The sequence below is a fragment of the Podarcis cretensis genome (assembly GCF_951804945.1).
Source record: "Podarcis cretensis genome assembly, chromosome: 2".
NCBI lineage: Eukaryota > Metazoa > Chordata > Lepidosauria > Squamata > Lacertidae > Podarcis > Podarcis cretensis.
The window spans coordinates 50411036-50430491 of record NC_137171.1 but is presented as its reverse complement, the minus strand read 5'-3'; the positions used below and the strand labels follow the sequence as shown (position 1 = coordinate 50430491).

Sequence of the window (19456 nt, the reverse complement as noted above, 5' to 3'; positions counted from 1 at the left end):
GCCTGTTGCTTAGTGCTAATGTGCCTGCTTTACATGAAGATGGTTCCAGGTTCAATTCCTGGCATCTCCAGTTTTATGACAATCTGGTTTTAATGGTAGATGTAAAAGACCTGTGCTTTTGACTCTTAAGATCCATTGTCTGTAATAGGCAAACTGAGTTGGAATAAGTTTTCTTCCTTTGCTCCAACCTGTGACTCCTTGCATTCTGTGCTGTTGGTTGTGACTGGCATGGTTGGCTGTTTGACCTATCATATTGTACATCCGAGAGTATGCAGAGCAAACTTTTCTCTGCTCCTCTCCAGGTCATTCTCTCTTATTCAGCGTCAGGCATAATTCATTTTTGAGTTCTCTGTTCATCTATCATGTCGCCCTCTTTATTCACTTGTATACGCATTACATTTCCTGATCAAATAAAAAAAAAAAGATGTTTAAGTCACATACATTTTCTTTATTTCTTTGTATACAGTGGTACCTCTGGTTATGTACTTAATTCGTTCCAGAGGTCCGTTCTTAACCTGAAACTGTTCTTAACCTGAAGCACCACTTTAGCTAATGGGGCCTCCTGCTGCTGCTGCGCTGCCGGAGCACGATTCCTGTTCTCATCCTGAATCAAAGTTCTTAACCTGAGGTACTATTTCTGGGTTAGCGGAGTCTGTAACCTGAAGTGTATGTAACCTAAAGCATATGTAACCGGAGGTACCACTGTATAAGAGTTTCACATCTCCAGGGGATAAAATGCAGTAGGTGATTTCAAACCTCCTTTAGTTCTTTATGGCAATTTTGACTCGCCCTTTTCAACTGAGAGTCAATTCTGTTTTCGTGTTTGGGCCTTTTCCTACTACTTGTTTTCTTACTTTTTCCATTCTTTTAGTGTGTGATCAAAAATCTTTAGCCCTCTCAAAAATACAAGAGTACAGCAATCTGTGCCAAAGCAGCCATTGTAGCGCTGACCCTGTTTACTTCATTAATTACCTGAGCATTGCCTCAAGGCATTAATCAAGTGGTGCAGTTTCCAGTTTAATGTCATCCTGCAGCATCTGTAACAGCTGCAGGCAGATATATGTCACTTGGCTCTTCTTGCATTTGTTCTGTAATTGACAGTCTGCTCCTGCCAGGCCTAATTATGATCAAGCCTGTTTTACTGTGAGTTCTCTACAAGAAAAGGCTTCACCTAGACTAATTTTAACTATTAAGATGGATACATTGGTGAGGATGTTGTACCTAAAATGTAGCAATTATCATCTAATGCTGCGGTAGTCCGTAAATGAATTCCAGACGAAGGTTTTGTTTTGTTGGTAGTGTGCACTTAACATTCGCCAAACTGTCAGAGATAGCAGTGAGGTGGTCTAATGTCAATGAAGTTACACCATATTTTCACCAGTACAAATTGATCTAGAATGTGTTTCCTCTGACACAGATAGAAGCTCTTGCACAGAATGCGTGTTTTAGCTTACCCCTGCAATGAGGGAGTATTTATTATTAGATTATTAGCTTGACTCGCCATGCTTGTTCTGTATACACACATATCAAATTTGCGTTTTTTCAGAATAGCCTGTTTGGGTAAATCTGGCTTATGTGCCAGATATGGGTAAATCTGGTTTTGTTTCTGTTTTACTCTCAAGTCGTTAGCTTCAATAAAATCAGTGAACATGGTCATTTTTACAGAATATGAAGAGTAATAAATTGGTCGTTCTTGTAGCATTCAATAGTGATGGTTTCATGAATGTGTGAGGATGAAGTCCTTACAACATGGGTGCAATTTGTATGTATGTCTTATGTTAGTGGGTGGAATCCACTGAGATGAAAGTTCCATCAGTGCAAGGATTTCTGCTTGCACAATGGAATATTCTCTCCCCCCCCTTTCCTTGTGGACCCCTAGATCTGCTCTAGATTTTCTCTCAACCATCTGCAGCAGGTTTGAGAGTGGATGGTATGGAGGGCATGGGAGGGAAGTCTTGTTGTACAAACAGAATTTCTTGTGCTGATGGGAATCATTAGAGAATACATCCCTGGACCTGCATGTCATTGGCTGTGTTCACGCAGCACTTCATTCCATTTCTCTGATGTTACCCTAACTGTGATTTCAACATTATATTTACAGTTTCACATACAGTGGTATCTCAGGTTAAGAACTTAATTCATTCTGGAGGTCCGTTCTTAACCTGAAACTGTTCTTAACCTGAGGCACCACTTTATCTAATGGGGCCTTTTGCTGCTGCCACATGATTTCTGTTCTCATCCTGAAGCAAAGTTCTTGACCTGAGGTACTATTTCTGGGTTAGCAGAGTGTGTAACCTGAAGCATCTGTAACCTGAAGCATCTGTAACCAGAAGCGTCTATAACCTGAGGTACCACTGTAATGCAAAAGCCACTTTAATAAAACCGATGGAATGTGGTGCATTTTAAGTGTTCATTTCCATGTTATTTGATTCCAGGGGAGGGGGGATGCTGCCACCTTAACTCAGAAAACCAAGTGGGGTTTTCTGTTGTTTTTATACAGGAATCAAAGGGGAAACAGAAGCAGCCTGGATAGCTCAGTTGGTTATAGTGTGGTGCTGATAACACCAAGGTTGCAGGGTTAATCTCCATATGGGACAGCTGCATATTCCTACACTGCAAGGGGTGGGACTAGATAATCTAACCTGAGGGTCTCTTCCAACTCTACAGTTCTATGATTCTATGTGTGGAAAGGGTAGGAGAGCGATGATGTTGTCCAGTATTGATTGTTGTGTCACAGCATTCCCTCTGATGTGAATGAAATCTAGCGTGACATGTCAGTATACCTGTCAAAAATCCACAATTCCATAACACAAGCGCTGCAATGTGAAGGGAACACTGGAAAATGAGGCAGAAGTGCCAGTGTTACAGTGAGAAAACTAAAGCCATATTCCCCACATCTTAATGCATCTGTATCTGTAGAAATATTTTTTGTATGAAGAACAATTAATTATTATTAATTACTTGAAACTGACAGGAGGGCAGAGGTTCCTATCATGTCCTTCTGTATACCCTGCAGGCCAATTAACCCCTTTAGCTACTGGATTAAAATACTGTGAAAAGTGCTGATCCTAAGGATAGCACAATGTGTTACTACAATTAAATGAAGAAAATGACTGAGATCAAGAAATTGCCTGAAGCACTTAATTGGAACTAATTAGGCGAAGTGATTTACAACAGAGGATGGAAGTGAGCAGTGCAGATGGCTCTCATTGGCTCAAAGATACAGCTGTGACAAACTGATTCATAAAGATGCATATCTGGAACAGTCTGTTCAGTAACACACACATTCTCTCCCTCAAGTTCTCTGAATAAATTTTCATGAAAATATCCAAATTAGAGGCTGTTAACTTTCTCAGCATGAAAGTTGCCAATGAAATGATGGCTTGGGCGGGGGAGGGGCTGGTCTGAAATTAAGAGGAATTCAAAGTTGTACTTCAATACCATGTTGGTTAAAAACACAATAAAATATGGAGCGAGGGAAGCATAAGGTATATTTATATAAGGCAGGGGAAAGTGTGGCCACCTTGGTGATTACCACTGGCCATGCTGGTTGGAACTGATGGCAGTAGGAGTCCTACACCTGCAGAGCCACAGGTTTCCCAGCCCTGATGTGAGACATGTGCATACTCAACATGGCTTAAACCAGGTTTCCTGAACTTGGTGCCTTCCAGATGTTTTGGATATAAGTCCCATCAGACCCAACCAACATGGTCAGGGATGATGGGAGCTGTAGTAGAGCAACCACTGAAAAATATATCTCATGGCCATAATTTTCCTTTTAACTACCAAAGGCCATGCAAAATGAATTTTGCAACCTCTTTCACATTCCTTTGTGGTACTTGTTTCTGAGTTCACTCGGGAGCCATTCCCAAATGTTTGAGAATTATTTTGCTCATCACAAAGAGGGAGTATGGAGCAGGCCTTGATCTGATGACAATAGTCAGTGTATGCTACGGTAGTATTGTAAGGAGCTAGCATATAGTTAATGAAGCTTTATATCACTTGTGAAGTCATTGGCATGTTATGTTGTGGTAGACCATATTATATCTGGGCTCAAAGGAAGTTCGCTGATTGGAGGAACTTTCAGGGTCACACAGGGCGCTGCTGAAATTTGAGATCCCAAGGTCCGCAACTCATCAGGTCTGCCTAATTGTTTGTTGGTCTCCCTAATTGTTATCTTACATGCAGTTCTAGAGAAAAATACAACATGACTCAAGTATCCCAGAGCAGACATCGAAGGAGAGAGAGAAAGAGAGAGAAAACCTCACTTCATTTCTGCATTAGAATTCTAGAGGCTTCAGAGACATAGCTTTGTTATATATATTTTTTATCTCTCTAGAGGCTCTTCTGCAGTTCAGTGAAAGTACTCGTTAGTTGCTGTCTGATGCACTTTTGCCTGCATGGAAGCTAATTTTGTCTAGGAAATTGTTCTCATGTACATGCCAGCTCTTTGCTGCTGTGTTTAATCATCAACTACACCGAGAAAGCTTTGGTGACAGTAAATGTTGTGTGAAGTACCTAAGGGGTATTTATTCTAAAAGCATTGACTACTGAACCTTGGAAAACTTTTACCTCATAGAAAAAAAGATGCAGTGAACTGAAGGCAGCCTGGTGTGCAGCACTGTCACACCATCAGAGATGCTGTGTCACACTGTCAGAGAGCACACATGTTAAATGCAGTGTGCACAGTGTACAACATATCAGGCTTCACCATACAAGCCCCCCTGAGCATGCTGTTTTGCCAGGCAAATACTCTGCCTGCTTTTGAAGAAATTGTATTGTACTGATGTTTACTATAGGTTTCATGTAAAGAACATCATGGGAATTTAGCAAGACTTTGGTTCATTCTATCTTTCTGCTCTTTTCACATTTAATGCACAGGCGCGGTTTCCTTTCAAAGGCAGGAAGTATTGGCTGTAGCTTGCCCTTCTGCTATGAGAAGATGGCATTTAGACAAGGTCGTGCTGATATTGACCTTGGAGATATTCTACATCCCCAAGGGATGTCCTATACACAAGAACAAAATGGGCCAGATTCAACTAACTTGTTCCACTAACAGAAGCCCATGTAAGGACTTGCACTGGGGCTTTCCGCCTCCCCAAAACCCACTCTGAAGTGTCAGGAGAACCCCCAGAACTGCACATGAGATTAGCAGAGGGGAGATTGTACCAGCAAGCAAGCAGAAATGCTTTTGCCGGTGGAATGTTTGCAACATCACAACATTCAGTTCTTCCCAGTATTTCAATGTATTCTGGAGTACAGGTGAGTAGAAGGTAAATTGGGTCCTGCTGGCAGGTTGCTGTATGATTTGTAGAAGAGCGACTGTGCTCTCTGAGCCACTGTTTTGCACTTGGCTCTTCCCACCTCCCTGGCCTCAAGATACATATGCAGTCGTACCTTGGAAGTTGAACGGCTTCTGATTGGCTGCAGGAAGCTCCTGCAGGCAATCAGAAGCCGCAGAAGCTCCATCAGACATTTGGGTTCCAAAGAACATTCACAAACAGGAACCCTCACTTCTGGGTTTGTGGCATTTGGAAGCCAAAACGTCTGAGTACCAAGGCGTTTGGGATCCAAGGTATGACTGTATGTCACCTCTGTATACTTAGGCAGTGATTGGTCTTGGTAATTAGTATCCATATAAAGTTTAAGTGAAGTTAGATACCTAATGTGGATTAATATATGTGCAATGATTGTACTGAGAGTGAATATCTAGGCAAGGTAATTGAAACACTGCTCCTGACCACTGGGATTCCTGTTCTTCTTTCTTTTCCAGTCATGTTTTTGTCCCACTTTCCCTCCAAAGAACTTAAAATGGGCTACCTGTATTGATGCTGTTCTGTCTTAGTGATGACCCTGTTTGGTAGTTTAGGCTAAGAGATGTACTGCTTGCTGGCATGTAGTGCTAAGGACTTAGTCCTTATGAGCAAACATTCTGTCTCCTGAAAAGATCACAGGCACTTTGCTCCTCCCCTGCTGTTTTGCTGCTGAGCTAGACTAAGCCATTGTTTGGTTTAGCATGTCGTTCAACTCTGTTTTAAAAGAAAATAAGTTAAACTGAGGCAGCTGACTTACTGATCATTTTTTTCTTTATATAAATATTATGATTATTCATAAGCACAACAGTAAAAAAACAAATAGAGGAGGGCCTGCCATCGAGGAGCTTATAGCCTAATATAAAAGGAGGATGAAAAACATTGCATTAATACAGATAGTGGTCAGACTGACTTTAAGAGTCCCAGTTACACAGTAGCTTCTGCCATATTTCCAGCTGATCCACAGGTTACTACTTCATGGTTTCTTATTGGAATTAAATGAGAATTTGCTTAAAACTGCAGCAATTAATCATGGTAAGGTCTTGCATAATGTTTTTAAATACTTTTAAATTTTGAGAAGTTTCTCTCTTCTTTTTTTGTCTGGCTGGGTTGATACTTTGAGTATGCACATCTGATGGCTTAAATAAATGATCAAACATAAGAAAAGCCTTTGATTTTGGTGTTTGAACTGCCCCTTGATAGTAAAAAATAATCAGGAGTATATGATTAAATTGGCTCAAGCCATTGGAAACTCTTGTTTAACATTATGGCAGACTGTTCTATTGATGGCTATGAAGATTTTATGATTACATACAGTTATTATCTCACAAAGCTAAGTGCTATTGCATGGGAAAGACCCTCCAGAGATATCTACAGAACAAGGGATTAATGTGCAATTCTAAACCATTTGAAGATGGAACAGTAAGGCAGCCACAGAGATAATAAAGTTTAAATTGCTCATGTAAATCTTTGAATGTTGGAATTTAATCACATCAAAGATCAAATGAATCGGCTAATAGCTCCCCTGATAGGAACAGAAGACCCCAATGATTTACTGTTTTTCAAGATGGCTGATCATACTAATAATTAATTGGTTCTTTTTTCTTAGCTATAAACAAAAGATGACTTTGCATTTGAAACACTAGTTTATTACAGGCATAGGCAAACTCCCGCCCTCCAGATGTTTGGGACTACAATTCCCATCATCCCTGACCATTTGTCCTGTTAGCTAGGGATGATGGGAATTGTAGTCCCAAACATCTGGAGGGCTGGAGTTTGCCTATGCCTGGTTTATTAGGTAGGCAGCATTAATAAATAAACGGGTCCACTGTGGGGCATTTGTCAAATGTCACAAGAGTTTAACACCCAACTGTGTGATGCTAGTAGTGCCTGAGAACGAAATGAACTCTGCTGTTCTGAGGACCCCTAAATGTGGGGAAGCAGAGCTGCACGTATAAATAAATAAATAAATAAATAAGTGTGCATCACCTGTCCTTTCCTTTAGACTTTTCTTTGCCCATGAAAATCAAACTCAAGTAATAGCTGCAGTATCTCACAGTGCTTTGTTAATGGCTTTTTCTTCCTATTATGCAACAAAACGGTGAGATCTCTATGTCACACATGGATCCCTAACACAGTACTCATTTAGGAGATTCTTTATTCCTTCCATTTCCAAACTGAGCTTTTCAACTGCCAGTTGAGGGTCTTGCAATCTGAGTTTGATTCCCATGCCTGGTGGAAAATGCTTTATGACTAAAGGAAAAGGTGAAAAATATCAAAACTAGGATTGCTGCCATGATGGGAAGAAACCCAAATATTAGTTTAAAGGTCACATTTATTCCAGCACATGCTGAGTCCTGACATATTCCAATAAATCTTATGTTGAGACTTTGAAAAGATCAGCAAAGATTAGTTTTAGTGAAGTATTTAGATGAATGTACAATGCAGCGAAGCAACAAGGGGGTGTCAGGGATGGAATTATTCATTATCTGGGAGGATGGAAAAATCATCACACGAAGAAACTGGCATGTCCAAAAAGGCTTCATTTCAGCATAGGCCACGTTCCCATTTATTTCTTATTTTCAAAAGGTTATAAACACGACATAAGATTTAGACTGAGCATCCCATTCTCCACATCCCCACCCTGAAAAATATGTTTCGCTGTTCAGAAGAAATGTATGTTATAATCACACTTCAAGTGGTACAAATTGTACCGCCTACATGATCTTTCTCTGCATATTTATTTATTTATGTATTCCATTCCACTATATTATATTTATTAGTCCCTTGTCTCTCCCAAAGCAACTTACAACAAAAGCAATTAAAAACAAGCAAGTAAGAAACCCAAAGAAACCCAAATACAAGTAAAAGACAGGACTAATATAAACATGGCCCAGTAAAAGAGGACTCATTGCTGCCCTTCAAATTAAGAGAAAAGTCTTTGCTTCTATAGTTGGGTGCCTCTATCTAGTTTTCTCAAAAAGCACTATGGAAGTGTTCCTTTAAATTACTTAGAATTCCAGTCTCTCAAACAAAAGAGCCCCACAGCAAATCGAGTTGCCTGGCTAAAGTGACATGTCTTCTACAGGCACTTTCTAAAATGTTTCAAGCCATTCCCTTTGTGAATGCTCCTAAAAGCAGTTGGAATGTGTTTGTCCCACAATAGCTTACAGTGCTTTAAAATTGAAACCAATTGAATCTAAGATTCTGTATTTCACCTTCAAAGTTCTTACATTTGGGGCAGTGGAGAAGATTTGAAAACCTCCTTGAAGAGGCAGAAAGTAGAAAGGAATCTCTGAAATGGTAAACTTATGAGTGCAAGGTGTTATTATTATTATTATTATTATTATTATTATTATTATTATTATTGGAAACTGTTGAGGCTGAATTCAGCTAACTAGTTCCACTAGCAGATGTGCGTGTAAGGAATTCCAGTAGCGCAGTGGGGCTTCCCCCCCATCCTCCCCCCCCCCATGCATGCCTGCCCCCCTCAAATTGGCTTGGGGGATCAGGAGAACCTCCAGAACATCTTGTGGCGGGAGGAGAGATAATTCAGCCATGCATGCAGAAATCCTTGCACTCACAGAACAATCACCTTAGCATCACACTGGATTTGTTCCTCCATACAAGTAAAAGACAGGACTAATATAAACATGGCCCAGTAAAAGAGGACTCATTGCTGCCCTTCAAATTAAGAGAAAAGTCTTTGCTTCTATAGTTGGGTGCCTCTATCTAGTTTTCTCAAAAAGCACTATGGAAGTGTTCCTTTAAATTACTTAGAATTCCAGTCTCTCAAACAAAAGAGCCCCACAGCAAATCGAGTTGCCTGGCTAAAGTGACATGTCTTCTACAGGCACTTTCTAAAGTGTTTCAAGCCATTCCCTTTGTGAATGCTCCTAAAAGCAGTTGGAATGTGTTTGTCCCACAATAGCTTACAGTGCTTTAAAATTGAAACCAATTGAATCTAAGATTCTGTATTTCACCTTCAAAGTTCTTACATTTGGGGCAGTGAAGAAGATTTGAAAACCTCCTTGAAGAGGCAGAAAGTAGAAAGGAATCTCTGAAATGGTAAACTTATGAGTGCAAGGTGTTATTATTATTATTATTATTATTATTATTATTATTATTATTGGAAACTGTTGAGGCTGAATTCAGCTAACTAGTTCCACTAGCAGATGTGCGTGTAAGGAATTCCAGTAGCGCAGTGGGGCTTCCCCCCCATCCTCCCCCCCATGCATGCCTGCCCCCCTCAAATTGGCTTGGGGGATCAGGAGAACCTCCAGAACATCTTGTGGCGGGAGGAGAGATAATTCAGCCATGCATGCAGAAATCCTTGCACTCACAGAACAATCACCTTAGCATCACACTGGATTTGTTCCTCTGTGATTTCAGGAAATGTAGTTTCCTATTTATTACCTGAGAGCTTCTCTCAAAAATTAAAACTAGCAGCTATTTTGACACAATGTTATACTTGTAGTTTGGGGTATGTTTTTTTACACATACATCGTTGAAAACTTGAAATGGTTGTATGGTTCATTTTAAATTTCCTGGTTTTTAAATGGAAGTCTGTGTTATCAACTCCTAAAATTACACATTAGAGTGTATGGGGGCTATTATGGGGGCTACATTAGCTGTAACTTACAATTTCATCAGACCCGGCTGTTCTTATCTTCCCAAGTGAAGTTCTTATTACTAAAAAGAAAAAAGGAGAAAATCAGGGCTACAGGAATCCATGCCCTGGGAACATCTCACTAGACTACTGCAATATATTTGGTGGGGAACGGACTTTGAAAATTATCCAGAAACTACAACTGGTGCAAAATGCAACTGGCTGAAGCATCACAGACCATAGTTTGCCAAATCTTCAAGAACCCGTGCTGGATGCCAGTTTGTTTTTGGGCACAATTCAGAATGTTGCTTGGGACTAGAGTGCCTGAATAATAGCTGTCTCCCATTTGAAATATACTGATGGTTAAAACCACAGTAGTGCCCGCCCTGTTGAATGCCCTCCCACCAGATGTCAAAGAAATAAACAACTATCTGACTTTTAGAAAACATCTGAAGGCAGCCCTGTTTAGGGAAGCTTTTAATATTTGACGAATTATTGTGTTTTAATATTTTGCTGGAAGCTGCCCAGAGTGGCTGAGGAAACCCAACAGATGGGTTGGGTAGAAATAATAAATTATTATTAGTAGTAGTAGTTATTATCTTCAGAGCCATGCTCAAAATGCCGTCACTATGTGAAATAAAGCAAGTGGCAGCGTGGATCAAGGTGCCTCATCCCCTAAAAAAAACTCCTCCCTCTGCTCATTTGCTAGATCCTATCCCTTCTATCTTATAGAAAGCTTAAAGTTACTAAAAGTTACAACATTACTTGACCATAAACTGAGTTGCGTGGCTTAAAGAAATTGTCTAAGCTATTGTGTAGCAGTTTTCCAAATTGCAGAATGGTCCATAATGGAAGTCCCATCTTATATCAGGTCCAAGTCTGTGTTGGGATTCCTCATTCTCAGGAAACCCTTCAGATGCTACCAGATTTGCAAAGTATATGATTCATTTGGTAGCTATCCAAGCATAGTTTGGAATAAATGTGTAATACATCTTCTGCGTGAAAGGATGCTACACAAACCTATCCTCTAGTACTTTTTAAAAAATTCACCTAGCATTATATCAGTCTCAAAGACAGGCACTTTTGGAATGTGTGAGCATCTTGATTGTGAATGCAACCATGACAACTGGGTTTTTAAAAAGATTAGCTGGGTATCTGGCTGCTCCTTATTGTGTTCATTGGAGGGGAGACTTATTTTAGTTTAAAATGCTTATATGTATTAACAATATAGCCCTTAGGTTAAAGTCTAAGTTGCTCAAAGCCATTGCCCAAAAGCTTAGTAAATAATAATAATAATAGTAATATTATTATTAATAATAATAATAATACCGCTGGCTGTCTTGGAATTGGTCACTGAGTTTTTATTTGCACCACTGGGCTAATAATCATAATTTGTATTGGTGTAATAAACACAGTCTCATCTGCTTCAATTACAGGAGGTTGTTGAAGTAGCATTTCTTAATTAAAAGGTTCGGCTCACCTTCAGCTTCTGTTTGTTTTGACAACCATAGTATTGAACAACTCGATGCAGCCGTGAGCTTGAGGAACACTGTAGCTTAGATCTAGGTTTGCTATGTTATTACCATCTGCTTGTTGGACTCTGAGGGCACTTAAGGGTCAGACACCTGTAATTTCTGGCTATGTGCTGATTTGGATGTCTACCAGGAAACTGTGTGTTGAAAATAACAACAGCCCACCAAATATTTCAATAGGTGCATGGAAAAGAATAATAATTTGCCATCACACTTGCTTGCAACCCTACGCTAACTTGGCTACTCTCACCCAAGCAACATACATTAATATTGGCATGAACCATGTCAGAGATGTTGCAAGTTAGACCTATAAGAAAATGTTGACATGCGGCCTGCTTCTGGTTAGGCTTTAAGCTGCTCCTAACCTCCATGGTCAGACACAGGATATTGCCATCGAGCCTTCCTTGCTTATATAATTGCCCAATTTTTAAGGCAGAGTGCTGTAGCAGTGATCTGGTATAGCAAAAACCCTTGTTCTTTGCAAAGTATATGATTGTGGTTCGAGGACCCAATCCCCGCTTAGTGAAATGAAGAGACAAGGACACGTAATATAAGGTTATTGGGTCACAAGAAAAGGCCACAACTTTATTGATTACAGCAAGTGAAAAGGTATTGGCTTAGGCATTGGATCATGTGACTTGACTCCAGGGGAGTTTATTCACCAGTAGGTGGGGCCCGTTGATGCTAATCCAACTATAAGCTCTCCGCTGATGTCACCGAGGGTCGTGCCATGGCCCCCCGCCACACAGGCATGGGACAGGATCCACGACCGCCGGATTCCTTTAACGGAATACCCAAAATTGAAGGCGTAGGCGATGGCCACACCTAGCCCTTCCACCGCCACAAACACATTCCAATGCCTAACCTACCCACCAATACCACGAAAGGTGTGACGGTTGCTACGAGGTAAGCGAAAAAACCACAAAGCCTAATGCCAAATGGAAAAATTCCTACCAGGCCCCCTGGACAACCTGGGTGACCAACCTAAGGTCCATAGCAAGGCCAAAAGAGAAATTGAAACCCTGAGCTCTGAGGGAGTGGAGGGTGGGTGACTCGCGATGGGATGGCAAAAAGTGAGGCCGCATGGCTGGCGCAGCAACAAGTTAAGCTGCTGTCCACGCCCCCTTCAAGCCGCCTGGTTAGGCGCTTGCCCGTGGGCGTGGTGCGCCAGCCATGTAAGTGGGTGGCAGGGGGCTAACGCCCCCTGCTTGAGGCGGAGATTGGATCCCGCCCACAACCCCTCCCCTCTTTGCAGGAGGAGAGTCTTTACCAGTAGCAGAAAGATCCAGGAAACACTTTACAAAACGAGTTTTAATTTTCAGGAAATGAAAAGCTTAGTTATGACAGTTTTATAATACTTCTTATTTTTGAGGTTGTTTATTTACCCTGGTTGTATTCTTTGATAACATGTAGTATTTACAGAATTAAACCAGCTTGCTTTAGCTTAACTAAACATATTGTGAGATTATTCCACATTACATATGTGGGTAGCGGTACATTCCTCCTCCAGGGAAAGGGTGTAATTTCTAAGGCAGTAGAAGGCTGCACAAAACCTATTATTACTCTCCTAATTAGGCTTGTTATGAATCTGTATTTTATTTCACTTCTGGCAGCAAGGCCTGTGACAATGGTTGGCGGTGTGATATTACGGGATGACTGTGAACAATCAGTATGTGATGAACAAAGTTGTCAGCAACAAAACACAACACAGCTTCTGAGAGAAGGGGTAGGTGTTGGTTTGGCATTAAAACCTCATGCAGATACAAAACGATAAGGGCAGGAAAGCTGTCTAGGGTTAGGACCTAGGGCTGTATTTAAAATGATCAGGGAACAAAGTTTTGAACCGAGTTTCTTTGCGGGGGAAGGAGGTTGCTTCAGTACTCCTGAACTTTCTGCACAGTTAAAAAAAGTAACAATAACAAAACTTACTACAATGGATTCTCTTTATAGACAAACTGTTGGAAACAGAATCCTTAACATTGTGCCATTTAAAAAATCATAATTTCATAGCCTTGGATGAAGTGCTTTCCATGCAAGGCTTTCACTCCACAACAGCCATGCTTGGTCCCCCCACATTTTGCAGGACATCCACAATGTGCACCCAGTTGTGGACCATCTGTGTTTTCTCTGTGGCTCTTCCATCTTTTCACAGACCAGAGCACCCAACTTTTAAAAAAGAGTCAGGGTAGCACTCTTTCTGTAGGTGTATGTGTTCAGTGATCAGTTGCCTCCTAACCTGAGAATGTTGATTTCCACAGGGAAGGGGCATTGGAGTCATACAGCTGCCATAGACATGGTATCTTGGCAGGTGCCATTAAAAGGAATGCAGAGGGGGAGAATCAGGGGAACAGTTTTCCACACTGCACTGGAAAGAACAGGAGCTATGCACAAACAGCATACGCTGCAGCTCAGTAGCCTTCTTGAAGATGCAGAAGGCAGTGTTGGAGTGCCAGAACCACTCCACAAAAATGTAGTTTTAAGGAAGTGGAAAAGACAGTGGAAGCCCCCTGCTTCATCTCTAGGTGAGAGAGCAAGTGGGGGTGCAGAGAAATCTCTTTTCCCTTCATGCTTAAACTGCCCGGCTCAAATAATAATTACTGTGATGCATGCAGTGAGAGCAGCAAGTTCCTGACCTCTACTAAGCAACTTAAATGAGCTTTCAAAGCCGTGTCCCTCAGCAGACACACAAGTGCTGGGGTTTGTGTGGGGTTTTTTTGCTTAGACATGAGCAGCATCCAAACTAGACAAGTGGGATTCATATTCCATTCAGGGCAGTTGCCTCCCACGGAGGAGAAACCCATTACAGTACTAGCCTAAAAGGAGAGTTGGCCATAAATTTCTCTTTCTCTTCTCTCCTCTATTTCCCCCTGTCTCCAAGGATTTCTCTGACCTAACTCAATTCTCCTGTTCATCTTACTAGACTATGTTTTTGGTCCATTCTTTGGATCCTAGAAGATTATTCAGGTGGTGAGGAGTGTGGCGGGGTAGGAGGAAGTGTCTGAAATGTCTGAGAGGGAGCTGTCAGCTATCTTACTTAGCCTTATAATGTGGCAAAGGGTTTTCCTTCACCTTCACCACTCTTTTTTTTTTTTTTTTTTTTTTGCTTTAATTTAAAAAGGTTCTACTCTGTGCACAGGGCTCTCTTTCTGATGGCCACACTTCCTGGCAGACCACAATATGTTCAGGGGCAACTAGGCCCAGAAAATTTCAGATAAATTTCTCCCCTACCCCCCAAGAAAGAAACAGAATATCTCTCATTGTCCTTATTTTAAGGAAACGGGTGTGTGGAGGAGGGTTTGTCAAGTCCTACTAGACACACGTGTTCAAAAAATTACTGTCAGTGTTATCTTTAACGTTCCATTTCTTAGAATAAATTAGGAAATAAAATAATAATATATAAAATTGGGAAATAAGCAACAAAGACTCTGTAAATTTATGGAAGATCAGGAGGCTGAGTATTGTTGGCCAAGATGGAAAAGTTAGATTGACCACAATGAGAAAGTTCAAATCTAATGTATTGATAAAAACCTACAAATAACATTGATAAAAACCTACAAATGAAATGTGAGCTACTGAGACAGATTTGCTCTTGAGGATATTTTCCTGAGGAACAAAGACTGTGGCACTTTTAAATCCCATCAGGTGATGGTATACTTTCACTCAGCAAGAAAAACAAACAAAATGGCTATTTTCCCCAGGAATATAAACGTGTGTTCTTTCCCACCCACCCACCTTTTGAGTGGGTAAGGCACTTTTGAGTGGGTAAGCCACTACGAAAGCAGTTTTCTTTTCTTCCCGCTTGTCAGCAAATATGCAAAGAGCTGGTTTTTAACACATTCTGAAAGAGCTGGCTATCCGCCCTCTCTTCATATCCTCCTGAAGCATCTGGACGCTTTCACTGTGCCCTTTTCAGCAGCCACCTTGTGTCATTTGAAATGCCTAGTTCCAGCCTAAGACTGCAAATGTTAGGATGGGCTTGATTATTTGGTTCACATAAGCATATGAGTTTTGAACATTTCTTTTTCTGAGTAAGTCAGTCACTTTGTACTTATGGCCTCATCCTCCCACACCCAAAGAGGTGAGATCCAACCTGTTTGTCTGTTGGAGTAAAAAGAGTTCTGAATGTATTCTTGAAAAACACAGCTGTTCCTCACAGGAACATAACTAGGACAGTGCCAGTTGGGTGCTTGTGAATGACTCTGAATCTAATCTCTGGAGACAGGACTGGCCCAATACATTTTGACACCTGAGGCAAATCACAAAATGGCATCCCCCTCTGCCAGGGAAGAAGGGGTGGGTGAAAACCTACATCAGGAAGAAGGGTGGGAAGAAACCAGCAGCACCTCCTATTCACCAAGAGGCCACTGTAGAGCCGCCAGGGGTGGGGGGCAATGAGGAAGTGGCAGATTCAGCCACCAAGGAGTGTGCTACAGCTGTTGTGGCAGCAACAGAAGCAGGCGATGCATTCCTTGGAGCCCACATCTGCTGCCCCCCAAGGATCCTGCCACCTGAGGCAGTTGCCTCACATTACCTCATGGCAGGGCCAGCCCTTTCTGGGAAAGACACTGGTATCAATTGAAGCACATCGTCAAGAGGTTCTAAAGAATTAGATCAGGGATAGCCAACATAGTGCTCTTCCAGTTGTTGTTGGGCTCCATTTCCCATCTGCTCCACCCAGCTTGGCCCATGATCAGGGAGAATGGGAGTTATAGCTGAACAACAACTGGAGGGCACTATGTTGACTACTTTTGGACTAGTTCCTGTTCACAGCCTGCTGCTATATAACAGCCGGGAGTTGCCTTGAACACAAGGCGAAATGTGCTGTTGGGTGACTCAGCACCAGAACCACAAACTAGTAATTACTGGTGATCAGTGGAAACTTCCCCCCCACTGAACTCTGTAGAGAGGTGGGTGGGTTGTACACCATTAAGGGACTGCAGACTCACAGAATGTTATTGCTTTGATGGGAGTTAAGTGAGCACAAGAAATAACAGAAACCAGAAGTGGTAGTCGTCAGAGCTTGATCGTGTTGCTATTTCCCAAAGAGAGCTTTCTGTGATGATTCATGCTCAACAGGAGGTTGTGAGCTCTGAGAAATTCTCATAAAAACTTCTATATTTGAAATCAGCTTCATGCTATAACTAATACTGCATCAAACTATCTGTGATGACACAAAGTATGTGGAATTGACAGAAGTGTATTCTAATGCTTATGGGGTTTTGTTATGCTGCAGCAATTTAGAGCTATGGGAAGATTGTCTCATTTTTAAAATAAAGCAACTCCGGAAAGAACTATTTCTGTTGTCGATTGCTGAAATGTCTCAAGACTGTAGAGTAACAGCCGTAATTCCATAGCTATTTCCGTTTCTGGGATAAAGTAAGGCAAGATAAACTACTAAGTAATCTCTGACCCTCTGAAAAGCAGATTTAACGACTGCATTAGGTAATGGAAAAAGAGTAGATGAATAAAAGACTACGCAAAATAGCCCTTTGAACCATCATGGTTTTGACTGTGTCCTGTAAGTGATGCTAAAGTTACTGCTTCCTAAAATTCTATCTTGGTACTACGTCTTAGAATTGTGAGCAAGACTTTTAAAAAAAGCTGAATTTAGCTAACTTTCCCTGTAATTATTGGCTCCTGGCTTTATTTTTAAATCTAAAAAATAGATTGTACTTTGTTTTTAAAAAATTACCTGACTCTATGTCCCATGGATCTGAGTACTCCTCCCTTCTAGTCTTCTCCCTCAACATCCTATTATCAATAATGCATCATTATGACTGAATCCTGGGTTTCAATCTCAAGACTGAGGTCAACTGTGGTCATGCCAGTGTGGAGAGCCAGTGTGGTGTAGTGGTTAAAAGCGGTAGTCTCGTAATCTGGGGAACCGGGTTCGCGTCTCCGCTCCTCCACATGCAGCTGCTGGGTGACCTTGGGCTAGTCACACTTCTTTGAAGTCTCTCAGCCCCACTCACCTCACAGAGTGTTTGTTGTGGGGGGGGGAAGGGAAAGGAGAATGTTAGCCGCTTTGAGACTCCTTCAGGTAGTGATAAAGCAGGATATCAAATCCAAACTCTTCTTCTTCTTCATGCATACAGAGATTTGCTTCCCCGTGCATGCACACAGGTTTTTAATTTTTGGGGTGGAGAGGCCTTATGCCTAAGACTGAGCTAGAGAAGAAACTGTGAGAGGAAAGTGTTGCAAAATGATTCTTCACGCTTCTCTTTTGTCCAGTTTTTAAAGCCCATGTGGCTAAATTATTTCTGACAATTTTTGAAAGTGTTCTTAGACTCCTATGAGTCACATACTTCAGCAGGTCCACGCATTCCACAGTACACTCTGCAAAAACACTAGTCTCAGGCTGCTCTGGTTCAAGAGGAGGAGGGGGGTGGGGAGAGAGATTTATTAAAAGCAGTACATTTTTATTTCCTCTACTCTGTCACAACAAAGTAAGACTTAATATTAATTATGTCTGTTCTTCTGCTTCCTTTTTTTCTGCCAAAGGTTTACTAAAAGGTTCGGTAAACTTTCAGCAGCGGAAGAAGATGAGGAAATATATTTAATAAAGGTTTGCTTTCTCATAACAGAGCGGAGGAAGTCAAAGCGTACATTTTCTTTTCATAATAAATGTGTCTTTCTCTTCTCCAAAACCTTGTAGATCATAGAACTTGGGACTACAGGTAAAAAGAGAGCTCTCAGATAACTTGGCAGTGGAGGGTTGAGATTAGGTTAAAACATCCTGAAATTCAGTTTTTAAAAGATTAAAGCATGATTGAACCTGAGATCTTCTGCACACAAAGTAGTTCCCTTTTGTGATTCTTCCTGCTTGGATGGCTATTTCCAGAGGGTACCTGGGGTTGTTCGGCTCCATGCTGCTTTCAATGTGGGGTTGCCACAGGGCTCAGTGCTGTTCAACATCTACATGAAGCCACTGCAGGGCTTTGTTGTGCATTTTTTTTACCCTTCTAATTGTATTGCTGTGTTTATAGGCTTCTATTGTTTTTAATTTTGTTTTAATGTGAGTCACTTCAAGTTATTTGGTAAGAAAAGCAGCATCAGCATAAAAATAATTGTCAGCAGTATGTTGATAATACGTGGCTCTGTTTCTCCTTTACACCTGCAGGTGCGGCACTGGATATGCTAGGCCAGGCATAGGCAAACTCAGCCCTCTGGATGTTTTGAGACTACAATTCCCATCATCCCTGACCACTGGTTCTGTTAGCTAGGGATGATGGGAGTTGTAGTCCCAAAACATCTGGAGGACTGAGTTTGCCTATGCCTGTGCTAGGCCAATGTTTGGCATCAGTAATGAACTGGATGAGAGCCAATAAACTGAATCTTTATCTGGATAAGACTGAGGTGCTGTTAGTGGGTGATTCCCTTGGATGGGGTTAGACTCCCTCTGAAGGAACAGATGAGCCATGTTCCTAGATGTACTGTACAAGTCTTAAAGTGCCTCATGTTCACTAACTGATGTGCATATGATTGTGTCAAATCAGCTGCTTCCAGCAACTACTTCTACATATAAACCTTCTAGTGTGATCTACTGACTGGTCATAAAAAACAGAGGCTATTCTCAACAGGGCTTGCTTCCCACCTGTGCCCTAAAATGATAGAGAAACAGATGCTTCACAGCATGCAATAACAAACATAGTCATCCTAATCTCTCTGCTTTGTGTTCTTATGATGCAATTGTGAATTATGTTGTTTGCATTTGTAATTATAGAGCTGAACAGATGGTGGAAGGCTTATTTCAAGGCAACACATCTACTAAAATAGCCTAGTCTGGGCTCCTAAGCAATTGCTAACTGTAAGCCTGAATCATTAGAATTGGGGATTATTTACTTTCTCTTTTTCATATAACCAAGGGAAAGAGGGTTTAGCGAGATGGGAAGTGTGAAAAACAGTGGATGTTATTTAAAATTGCAGCAGCCAGGTGGAACTGATTTCTACAGTTGTATATTTGTACCTTAAGAAAATGTGAGCCAAGAAGATTCTCGAGCCAT

The 19456-nt window shown here is 41.3% G+C and overlaps 1 protein-coding gene across 6 annotated transcripts in view; it reads left to right on the top strand.

Moving 5' to 3' along the window:
* Window positions 1–19456, top strand: part of HTR4 (5-hydroxytryptamine receptor 4) — a 165339-nt gene that overhangs the window by 141589 nt on the left and 4294 nt on the right. The window lies entirely within an intron of this gene.